Here is a 12,819-nt window from a genome sequence, read left to right on the forward strand (position 1 = left end):
CTGTGCAAGGTACCCAGGAAGCTCCCACAATGCCTACATCCTCAGACACTGCCAGGTGCCGGGGCTCTTCAGTGCTCCAAGCCGGCTGGATGAATGGCTGCTGGGTGACAAGGGCTATCCCCTCAGAAGGTGGCTCATGACGCCTCTCCGCCATCCAAGAACAGAAGCTGAGCCACACCTCCACAAGGGCTGGGGTGGAGAGAAAGTCATTGGTCTTCTCAAGATGCGCTTCCGATGCCTGGACCGCTCAGCCGGTGCACTCCAGTACCCTCCACGTCGTGTGTCACTGATAGTGGTTGCATGCTGCACTTTAAATAATCTTGCACTGGAAAGGGGGATGCAGTGGACAATGAAGATGACGACGCTGTGGCTGTGGCTGTACACGATGAATCCAGCAGTGAGTCCGAGGATGACCATGCACAGTGAAATGCTGAGGGGGAGACACTGACCCGGGCATACTCCAGGGAGGCAGGGACGTCCGGGAGGGTTTAATACAACGAACCTTCAGCTAGCACAGCACATATGAACCTCCAGGACAAGCCTGGGCTGCAGGCTCCATATTCGATACCTAAGTGCAAAATCTGACTGGATAGGAACATTAACTAAGGGCCTTGTTAGTAAAGCTGAATTTGTGTCCCACAAATCACTCCTAACCTGCAGAAGAAAAGAGGCACCCTTAGCCATGGTGACATGTCTGAATTTAATATTACAACCAAAGGAACTTAAGAAAACAAAATGACAAAGGTGTTAAAAATCACACCAACTCATAAAGACCTCATTGCGGGCCAGTACCTTAGGCACCAGTGATAAACCCGTGATTTGCCTAAGGTGCCTTATGTTTGTTTACGTTTTGGGGTGCTACGTCTTGGTGCTGCCCCCTCGCTGGGAGTGACATCTGAGACAGCCTGCTGACTCCGCTGTCCTGTTGGCCTCAATGACCTTGGCAGTCGTCCTCTGGCCCATGGAGCCAGCGCTGGCCCCGCCTGGGAGGGAGCTGCCAGTTCCACAGCTGGCATCTCCCCAGATGTCACAGCCTCACCGGATGCAACGGCCACTGACCGAGGGGCGGAGGAGCTGCTGCCCTCATCCAGAGTGCCCTGAGAATTGCCCGCAGAAGACAGGCAGCTGCTGCGCTGACGTGAAGTTGTTTCAGACCTCCCTGCTCACCGTGCCACTGAGCTGGGAAACTTGGTGCCCAGACCATCTCCCACACTGGCACTGACCAGATGAGGTCAATGCCATTGTGAAGGCTTGCTGGTCTAAGTGCATTCCCAGGAAGCCCTGACAGGTCTCCTGGAGGAGCCTCTCCATGAAAGTCACCACTCTCTCCATGGAGGACGCTTGGCTCCCGGACATGAGGCTCATTGCATCAGTGATAGTCCGCGTAGACTCCTCCACCACGGAGACCAAGCCCAGCATAGCCTCATGTATCTCCCCCAGACGCTCCCGCCACCTGGCCACATTTCCTGCATTTGCTGCATCGCGGTCGACTCCAGAGGCACATCATCAGGCACCAACTGAGCATATGCCTGGTCCCCTGCAGTCCTCCGACTGCTGGCGCCATGGGCACTCTCTGTCTCTGCAAGCTCCTCTGGTGACTGTGAAGTACCCTCACCGCTGTGCCCCAGCACACTAACCGATGTTTTAATTCCTACTGATGTGCTAGTATCTGTGCTGTTGCCTGCCTGGCAGAGATGGTGTGATGCTGATAAGTCCGTGAGCATTGATTAGTGCTACTTGTACCTGGACTCTCTTCGTGGACGGCCCACCCCAACCAGAGTGGGACATAGCAAGGCTCCAGTACCTCCTCACCCCGCTGCTGCCAAACATGCAAGTCTGTCCCCCAACCCCCCACCCCCTTGGCCAAATGCTGCCTACATCACATTAGGCACCACACTGTCTAACCTTCTACAGCAAAGAGGCACAAACGCATGGAGCGCAGAGGACAGCAGATCGATCAGTGCCATGCCACCTTGAAGCTCCCCTCCCAGCATGTCATCACCTTGACTTGGACATGTCTTGGAGTTCCAGCACTGCGCCTAGGTGCAGCTCCTCCAGGTTGTGCCCTGGAGTAATGTGGTCTCAGTATACCACATGCTGCGGGTGCAGAACCCATCTCTTCACCACCCTCTCGGGGTGACCTTGGCATGGACAATATCTGCTGGCCTACCCAGCAAAGGACACACGCCATCAATGATTCGATGCAGTCACTACACTCAGCCTTGGGGCAGGGGGTGGTGCGCCAGGGGGGAAAGTCTACCTGCTGGGTTAAGTGACCAATGCCAACATGGTACTCACCCTTCCTGAGTGCAAAAGGTCACTGAAACACTTGCAATACTGGATCCAGGTGTGTCACACCAGCATCTGGCCAAGGGGTGGTGTGGACAGGCCTGGCATCTTTGTGTGAGTGTTCGGCAGCAGCAGGGTAAGGAGGCAATGGAGCCCTGCAATGTCCCACTCTGGTTGGGGTGGGCCGTGTGCGAAGAGAGTCCAGGTACAAGTAGCACTAATCAATGCTCTTCTCTCCATTTCAGGAGAAGAATGCACATAATGTCGCCGAGCAGGTGAGGACTGGTGGAGAGCTGGCCCAGTTGGTGATTCCCAGCCAGTTCAAGCAGGAGGCTCTAGATTTGGAGAGGCACCTGCCCAAGTCCACCGGTGTCAGTGAGGCTGGCGTTCCATGGGCAGGTATGTTTGCCCAGCAGTGAGGTCACCATTGTTCTCCCAACAGCTGTGGCAGTGCTGAATGTTCAGTAACTGAAGTTTGCAACATGGCTTGACTATTGCTTATGAAGCTCACAATCTCCGCTACCTCCTCCCAGACACATTTGGTCATGTGGGGGCACCTCATCCTCCCATCCTGGGGTACGAGCATCTCCAGCCATGCTGTCAACTCCTCGAGGAGGGCAGCAAGGCAATCATCAGACAAACAAGGGGCACAGTGCCCTGCTGCCCTATCCTCCTGTCTGGCCTGCTCACCAGCAGCGCTCTGGGGAGCCCTTCCACTGCTCATAATTCACAGCCTTTGAAAGGCTGCAGCAGCTTTTTAAAATAGGCCACCAGGTCACCATTTGACCCGGTGGTCATTGCAGTCCCGCCACCGCCTGCCCACTCTCGCTGTCCTCGGGAGCTGTGTTTCATGCTGGGCAGGCCTTAATTGGCCTGCCAGCTTAAAATGGTGCGCGAACCCGTTCACAGGCGGCAATCGGGTCTGCGCCTGCCCCACCTGCTCCTGCACCACCCACCCGACAGGCAGAAAATTCTGCCCTATTCCTGGAACGCCTGGCCTGAAAGGGTGGTGGAAGCAAATTCAGTCGTCACCTCCAAACAAGTAACTGGATAAATATTTGAAAATAAATGTGGGGCTATGGGGAGACAACAGAGAAGTGGGTCTAATTGGAAAGCATTTAAATATGTCAGAACAGGAACAGAAGAGCCAAGGAGTGCTATACATGATCTGTGGGTGCTTAATAGAGTGGGGTGATCTTTCTGAGTCTCACACTCACTAGTCATAATCAAGGTATGTTGGAGACTAAAACTGGGTGCAACAACAAAAAGGGGAAGAAATTCCATTTGCTGGAATCCAGCACTGACATCCATTAGGTTGATAAACAGAAAAAAATCCCCTCCAAAAGAAGCGAGCACAGAACATTTCAGAAATGGAATTACTACATCATGGGGAATACCAGCATTGTGGCCTTTACTATAGTGACCTTTACTGTGTGTCCAACAATTATGTACCCTTACTACCAACACATAGAAAAATCCAGACCACGTAAACAAGTGAATCAGAGTGAATTAGAAACCACAGTTCCCAATTCCCCAAAAATAGAATGTAGTCTCATATCTGATACTAGAATCTCAATTCCAATTGTGGAGAGTCCAAAACTGAGGGTCATAACAAGATAGTTACTAACAAATCCAAAAGGGAATTTACGGAAAACTTCTTTGATTAGAGAGTGGAAATCAACATCACATGGAGTGAGTGAGATGAATAATATATGGGGAAGCAAGGTACATAGATATATGAGAAAGAATGATTAGAAAGATATGTTGATAGGTGGAATAAAATAAATCAAATTGGAGGAGGCTCATGTAGAGCTGACATTGTCTGGTTCTATGTCATAAAGTTGATATTATTCAATGTAATTCATTATAATTAGCTCATGCAATATTGACCATGCAGCCCTTTAATCTTCCACAGTGTATGTTTCTTTTTATTCATTCAAGGGATGTAGGCATTGCTGGCTAGCCAAACATTTAGTGCCCATCTCTAATTGCCCTTGAGAAGGTGCTAGTGAGCCTTCTTGAACTACTGTTCATGTGGTGTATAGGAACACTCACACAGCTGTTAGGAAGGGATTACCAGGATTTTGACCTAATAACAGTGAAGGAATAACGATATAGTTCCAAGTCAGGATGGTATGTGGCTTGGAGGGGAACTTGCAGACGGTGGTGTTCCCATGCATCTGCAGATTTTGTCCTTCTAGGTGATAGAGGTCACGAGTTTGAAAAGTGCTGTCGAGGGAGCTTTGGAATGTTGTAGCAGTGCATCTTGTAAATGGTATACACTGCTGCCACTGTGCATCGGTAGCAGAGGGAATGAATGTTTAAGGTGGTGGATGGGGTGACAATCAAGCAAGTTGCTTTGTCCTAGATGGTGTCAAGCTTCTTGAGTGTTGTTGGAGCTGCACTCATTCTGGCAAGTGGAGAGTAATCCATCACACTCCTGACTTGTGCCTTGTAGATGGTGGACAGGCTTTGGGGAGTCAGGAAGTGAGTTACTCACCATCGAATTCCCAGTCTTTGACCTGCTTTTGTGACCACAGTATTTACATGGCTGGTCCAGTTCAGTTTCTGGTCAATGGTAAGCCCCAGAATGTCGATAGTAGGGATTCAGTGATGCTAATACCATTGAATGTCAAGGGGAGGTGGTTAGAATCTCTTTTGTGGAGAGGGTCATTGCCTGGCACTTGGGTGACATGAATGCTACTTGCCACTTAGCAGCCCAAGCCTGAATATTGTCCAGATCTTGCTGCATTTGGACATGGACTGCTTCAGTATCTGAGGAGTCGTAAATGGTGCTGAACATTGTGCAATCATCAACGAGCATCCCCACTTCTGATCTTATGATTCAGGGAAGGCCATTGTTGAAGCAACTGAAGATGATTGGGCCTTCTTTCCCCCTTCCTTGATGGGGCCTCTCTGACCGGCCCCAGCACCCACAAATCCCATTTACCTGGTTGTGAGGGCGTATGCCCATTGCTGTTGCCCTCGTCCTCCAAGTGCAGCCCCATCAGTGGCCACGCTCTTGATAAAGGCTGAACATGTTGCGCCTATACCCACTGGGGTTTAGAAGAATGAGAGGGGATTTTATTGAAAAATATAAGATCCTGGGGAACTTGATAGGGTGGATACTGGGAGGATGTTTCCTCTGTGGGGGGGAGATCAAAATCAAGGGACATAATTCAAAAATAAGGGGCCTCCCATTTAAGAAAGAGATGAGGAGAAATATTTTCTTTGAGGGTTGCCTGTGGCATTGTCTTCCCCAGAAAGCAGTGGAGACTGGATCATTGATTTTAGTCAAGGCTGCGTTAGATTTACAAGGGGGTCAAGGGTTATGGGGGTCAAACAAGGAAGTTGAGTTGAGACCACAACCAGATTAGCCATGATCTTATTGAATGGTGAAGCAGGCTCAAAGAGCCAAATGGCCTACTCCTGCTCCTAAGTCCCATGTTCCTATGAAATCCTGCAGCGATGTCCTGGGACAGAGCTGATTGATCTCCAACGACCACAATCATCTTCCTTTGTGCTATGTATGACTCCAACCATTGGAGAGCTTTCTCCTTGATTCCCATTGACTTTAGTTTTGCTAGAGCTCTTTGATGCCACACTCGGTCAAATGCTGCCTTGATGTCAATGGCAGTCACTCTCAGCTCACCTCTGAAGTTCAGCTCTTTGGTATATCTTTGGACCAAGGCTGTAATAAAGTCAGGAGCTGGGTAGCCTTGGAGGAACCCAAACTGAGCATCAGCAAGCAGGTTATTGCTGAACAAGTGCCCCTTGATAGTACTGTCGATGACCCCTCCCATCACTTTGTTGATGATTGAGAGTAGGCTGATGGAGTTGTAATTGGCCGGGTTTGATTTGTCCTGCTTTTTGTGTACAGGACATACCTGGGCAATCTTCCACATAGCCAAATAAATGTCAGTGTTGTGGATGTACTGGAATAGCTTGGCTAGTTCTGGAGCACAAATCTTCAGCACTATTGCCAGAATGTTGTCACAGTTCTTAGCCTTTGCTGTATTCAGGGCCTTCAGCCGTTTCTTGATATCATGATGAGTGAATTGAATTGGCTGAAGACTGACATCTATGATGCTGGAGACCTCCAGAGGAGGCTGAGATGGATGATCCATTTGGCACTTCTGTTTGAAGATGGTTGCAAATGCTTCAGCCTTATCTTTTACACTGATATGTTTGGCTCCCCCATCATTGAGGATGAGGATAGTCCTCCTTCCATTAGTTGTTAATTGTCCACCATCATTCTCGACTGGATGTGGCAGGATTGCAGAGCTTAGATCTAATCCTTTAGTTGCTGGTTAGCTCTGTCTATCACTCGCTGCTTCCACTGTTTGGCAAGCAAGAGTTGTTTGTTATAGCTTCACCAGGTTGCCGCCTCATTTCTAGGTATGCCTGGTGCTGCTCTTGGCATGTCCTCTTGCACTTTTCATTGAACCAGGGTTGATTCCCCCAGCTTGATGGTAATGTTAGAGTGGGGAATATTCTGAGCCATGAGGTTACAGATTGTGGTTGAATACAATTCTGCTGCAAAGGGTCCACAGTGCCTCATGGATGTCCAGCCTTGAATTGCTAGACCTGATCAATATCTATCCCACTTAGCATGGTGGTAGTGCGACACCACACGATGGTGGGGGGTATCTTCAATGTGAACTTGGGACTTGTCTCCACTAGGACTGTGTGGTGGTCACTCCTACCAATACTGTCATTGACAGATGGCTCTGTGACAGGTAAATTGATGAGGAGAAGGTCAAACAGGTTTTCCCTCTTTTTGGTTCCCTTACCACCTGCTGCAGGCCGAGTCTAGCAGCTATGTCCTTTAGAACTTAGCTAGCTCAGTCAGTAGTGGTGCTACCAAGCCACTCTTCATGATGGACCTTGAAGTCCCACACTCAGTGTGCATTCTGTGCCCTAGCAACCATCAGTGCTTCCTCCAAGCGGCATTCAACATAGAGGAGTTTTGATTCATCAGCTGAGGGGGTGCAGTAGTGGTAACCAGCAGGAGGTTTCTTTGATGTCATGAGACTTCATGGGACCCAGAGTCAATGTTGAGGACTCTCATGGCAACTCTCTCCTGACTGTACACCACTGTGTTGCCACCTCTGGTGCTTCTGTCCTGTCAGTGAGACAGAAAATTAGCAGAATCATAACTTCATTAGATTCAAGGTTGTTATGGAAAAGGACAAGGATGGGCCAGAAATCAGAGTTCTAAATTGGGGGAAGGCCAATGTTAATAAGATCAGATATGATTTGGCCAGAGTGGACTGGCAGCAGCTACTTTTAGGTAAATCTGTGTCTGAGCAGTGGGATTCATTCAAGAAGAAAACAAGGAGAGTACAGGGCCAGCATATTCCAGTAAAGACAAAGAGTGGGACCAACAAATCCAAGGAACCCTGGGTGTCGAGGGATATACAGGATTGCATAAAGAGAAAAAGGGAGGCTTATGGCAGATACTGAGGGCTCAAAACAGCGGAAGCCTAGAGGAGTATAGAATATGTAGGGGGGATCTTAAAATGGAAATTAGGAGAACAAAAAGGGGGCATGAGAAAACATTGGCAGGTAAAATAAATGAAAATCCAAAGTTATTTTACAAGTACATTAAGAGTAAGAGGATAGCTAGGGAACGAGTAGAGCCCATTAAGGACCATAGTGGTAATTTGTGTCTGGAGCCAGAAGATGTAGATAGAGTTCTAGATGAATACTTTGTATCGGTGTTCACAATTGAGAGGGATGACGTGGGTATGGAAATCAGGCAGAAGGACTGTGATATAATTAAAGGAATTAGCATAGAAAGGGAGGAGGTTCTAAGTGGTCTGGCAGGCTTAAAAGTAGATAAATCTCCAGGTCCGGATGAAATGTATCCCAGGCTGTTGAGTGAGGCAAGGGAGGAGATAGTAGGGGCACTGGCAATAATTTTCAATATCTCTCTGGCCGCAGGAGAGGTGCCAGAGGACTGGAGGACAGTCAATGTGGTACAGTTATTCAGGAAGGGAGGAAGGGATAAACCAGGGAACTACAGGCCAGTCAGTCTAATCTCAGTGGTGGGGAAACTATTGGAAGCAATTCTGAGGGACAGAACTAATCTGCACCTGGAGAGGCAGGGATTAATCAAGGACAGTCAGCATGTTTTTGTTAAGAGGAGATCATGTCTGACCAATTTGATTGAATTTTTTGAAGAGGTGACCAGGTGTGTAGATGAGGGCAATGCATTTGACGTAGTCTACTTGGACTTCAGCAAGGCTTTTGATAAGGTCCCGCATGGGAGACTGATAACGAAGGTAAGAGCCCATGGGATCCAAGGCAATTTGGCAAATTGGATCCAGAATTGGCTGAATGGTAGGAAGCAGAGGGTGATGGTCGAGGGGTGTTTTTATGACTGGATGCCTGTGTCCAGTGGGGTTTCACAGGGATCGGTGTTGGGTCCCTTGCTGTTTGTGGTATATGTAGATGATTTAGACTTGAATGTAGGAAGGTTGATCAGTAAGTTCATGGATGACACAAAAATTGGTGGGGTGGTAAATAGTGAGGAGGATAGCCTTAGATTACAGGAGGATATAGATGGGCTGATCAGTGGCAAATGGAATTTAATCCAGATAAATGTGAGGTGGTGCACTTGGGCAGGACAAACAAGGCATGGGAATACACGATGAATGGTAGGACCCTGGGAAGTACCGAGGATCGGAGGGACTTTGGTGTACATGTCCATCAGTCTCTTAAGGTAGCGGGACAGGTAGATAAGATGGTTAAGAAGGCATATGGGATACTTGCCTTTATTAGCCGAGGCATAGAATATAAGAGCAGGGAGGTTATGCTGAAACTGTATAAAATGCTGGTTAGGCCACAGCTAGAGTATTGTGTGCAGTTCTGGAATCCACATTATAGGAAGGATGTGATTGCACCAGAGAGAGTGCAGAGGAGATTTACCAGGATGTTGCCTGGGCTGGAGAGTTTTAGTTATGAGGAGAGATTGGATAGACTGGGGTTATTTTCCCTGGAGCAGAGGAAATTGAAGGGGACATGATTGAGATGTATAAAATTATGAGGGGCATAGATAGGGTAGACAGGAAGGAACATTTCCCTCTGGTCGAGGGATCAATAACCAGAGGGCATAAATTTAAGATAATCGGTTTAGAGGGAACGTGAGGAAGAATTTTTTCACCCAGAAGGTGGTGGGAATCTGGAATTCACTGCCTGAAAGGGTGGTAAAGGTAGAAACCCTCACAGCATTTAGGAAGTATTTGGATGTGCACTTGCGATGCCATGGCATACAAGGCTATGGGCCTAGTGCTGGAAAATGGGATTAGAATAGTTAGGTACTTGTTTGACCGGCACAGACTCGATGGCCCGAAGGGCCTTTTTCTGTGCTATAGACCTCTATGACTCTATGAGGGATGGTGATGGTTGTATCTGAAACATTGTTTGTAAGGTAACATTCTGTTCGTATGACTATGTCAGGTTGTTGCTTGACTGGTCTGTGGGACAGCTCTAATAATTCTGGTGCAAACCCTCAAATGTTAGTAAGGAGGACTTTGCAGGGTCAACAGGGCTGGGTGTGCTGCTGTCATTCCAGTGCTTAGGTTGATGCCAGGTGGTCCATCCAGTTTCATTCCTTTGTAACTTTTCTGTAGCGGTTTGATACAACTGAGTGGCTTACTCGGCCATCTCAGCATCAACTACACTGCCGTGGGCCAGACCAGGTTTGGATAGCAGATTTCCTTCCCAAAAGGACATAGTGAACCAGATGGGTTTCTACAACAATTAACAATGGTTTCAAGGTCACCATTAGACTAGCTTTTAACTCCAGGCATATTAATTGAATTTAAATTCCACTAGCTGCCATAGTGGGATTTGAACCCATGTCCCCCTCGCCCCAAGAGTATTAGACTGGGCCTCTGGGTTACTTGTCCAGTGACATTAACACTACGCCACCACTTCCCCAGCAGTTAATAAAAGTGATTAACAAAACTAAAAGTTATATAAACTGTCCAATTGTCTCAGCTCGTAAATGCACCATCTAACATGGTATTGGCCAACTAAGAGAAGAGTGGGCCTGGATTTGATTCCTAGTCTATGGTGAGTTAATCAATCTCAGCTAACATCACAGTTGAAGGGTCATGGGGACTCGAAATGTCAACTCTTTTCTTCTCTGCCGATGCTGTCAGACCTGCTCAGTTTTTCCTGGTAATTCTGTTTTTGTTTTGGATTTCCAGCATCCGCAATTTTTTGTTTTTATCTCAGTTGGAGTGTTGCCTGGAGAGGGAAGGGATAAGTCAGCTAATGTTCTTACTAGCTAGCCAGTGACCCTCGCTGGAAAGTGCATGCTTTTGGACTTCAGCTGAGGAAACAACTTGGGATTGGCTGAGATTTTCCACTCTCTTCCAAATGATAGCTTGCAACTCTCACACTGAATGTTCAGAATTCAGTAATATCCACTTGTTGAAGAATGGCCACTCTGCTGTCTTATTGGAACGACAACATTACTTACGAAACTGTATCCCAACGAGAGTTACCACTTTCGGGGGAGAAAAATGATAAGTCCATGCAAACCTGATGAAGGGTCGTGTTGAACCTAGAGCTAAACTCTGCGCCATGAGATCATGACCTACGTATATGCATTGTTTCACCTGTGACAGTAAATGGCAGTTACTGGCAATGCAGGCAGAATGTAACAAAAACAAAAATTGCTGGAAATACTCAGCAGGTCTGGCAGCATCTGTGGAGAGGAAGACAGAGTTAACATTTCAAGTCCGTGTGGCTCTTCATCAGAACTAAAGAGAAATAGAACTGTGGTGAAATATAAGCTGTTTAAGGGGGGTTGGACTGGTGAAGCTGGATAGAGGGCCAGTGATAGTTGGAGGCAAAGGAGAGATTACCAAAGATGTCATAAACAAAAGGTCAAAGGAGTATTGATGGTAGTGATATTAACTAAAGGATGTGCTAATGGTGACATTAAGAGTAGAAAGCAGGATGAGCAAGTGATAGATGGCCCTAGTGGGGTTGGGGTGGGGGGAGGGGATTGAACAGGCAGAATGTAAGTTGGGTGCATAACTGTTATCTGTCAGCAGTGAAAAACTGGGAGCTGTCATCTCAATACGACTTATCTTAGATCATCTGATAAAGGAACAGGACTAGAATTCTAGCTGATAGATAAGATAGGGTTGAAGAAGAAAACTATTTCTCCTGCCCATGCCACCATCTATTCCCATTCCCCTGCATCAGCAGTTGTAAATGTTAAAGGGAAATAAATGACACCATGAGTGGTGCCATGTTATCATGCTTTATGCTTGTTTTTAGGCTACTTTTGACTAATAGGAATAAAAGATAAAAGAGACAACAGCATTTATTTTTGGAGCAGATTTAATATATAATATTCCAAGGCAATTCTTAGAGAAGAAGCAAACAGCCTGTATTGGAAGAGTTGGGTTAATTTGAGCAATATAATTGTTCAAAAATAATTTTTGAGAACTTTAAAAGCATGAAGAGAAGTAACAAAGTGAAGAGGGTTTGAGCGAGATTTCCAGAAAGTAGGGGCAAGATAGCTGAAAGGCTCTGCAGCTGAAAGGAGCAGGGATGTACAAGAGGTCCCAACCAGAGGAACAAAGGACATGGTAGGGATGCAGACAAATAGAGTGAGGTGGGACCATGCGTGGATTTAGAATTCACTTCTTGCAATGCAAAGAGAAGGCTAATGGGCGAGCAGGACTTTTACAGAGCAGAATGTGGAATTTTGGATGAATCACAGAATCACACAGAAGGAGGCCATTCGGCACTTGGAGTTTCTGCAAGATAGAACTCAGGAAGAATATGTGAAGGGTGTTGTTGGAGGTCTGGGGGAAAGGCAGCAAGGAGGAATTGAATAACACAGGTAGCTATATAAAAATTTGTGATATTTAGGATAATGGAAGAATTCAGTTGGATTTACTTTCCCTTTGAGACTTTTGTGTCTTTTTAGAATGGGAGCAGATCGGGAAGAAGGGGCTCTTAACTTTGTAAATTTTTTATACCACAAGTTATGTTTGTTTAAAATCCAAAATGAAAGAAGACATGTCAGGATAGCAGCAGACACCAGACTATGCAGACCTTGGCCAACAATCAAAGCCAACTGTCTCAGGCTAAAGAGCACAAGCAGTGATTGGCAAGATCATCATCATCCTCAATTGTGATAGCCGAGGCCCAGTCCTGGCCAGCTGTACAATATCAGCTAACATACTGCCCACGCAGTATACATGCTGTGGTCACTATGGTCAGGACTTTCATCTCTTTTCCCACTGAATAGCATGACTAAACTGTGGGGAAAATGTTATGCAGTGAGTTGTTATGATTTGAAATGCCTGAAAGGGTGGTGGAAGCAGATTCCAAATAGTTTTCAAAGTGAATTGGATATGTACTTGAAAAGGAAAAATAAATTCTGGGCTATGGGGAAAAAGTAGCAGGGTAGGATGTGGGCTTCGCTGGCTGGGCCAGCATTTATTGCCCATCTTTCATTGCCCTTGAGAAGGTGGTGGTGAGCTGCCTTGTTGA

This window comes from Carcharodon carcharias, chromosome 9 (genome assembly GCF_017639515.1).
Source record: "Carcharodon carcharias isolate sCarCar2 chromosome 9, sCarCar2.pri, whole genome shotgun sequence".
NCBI lineage: Eukaryota > Metazoa > Chordata > Chondrichthyes > Lamniformes > Lamnidae > Carcharodon > Carcharodon carcharias.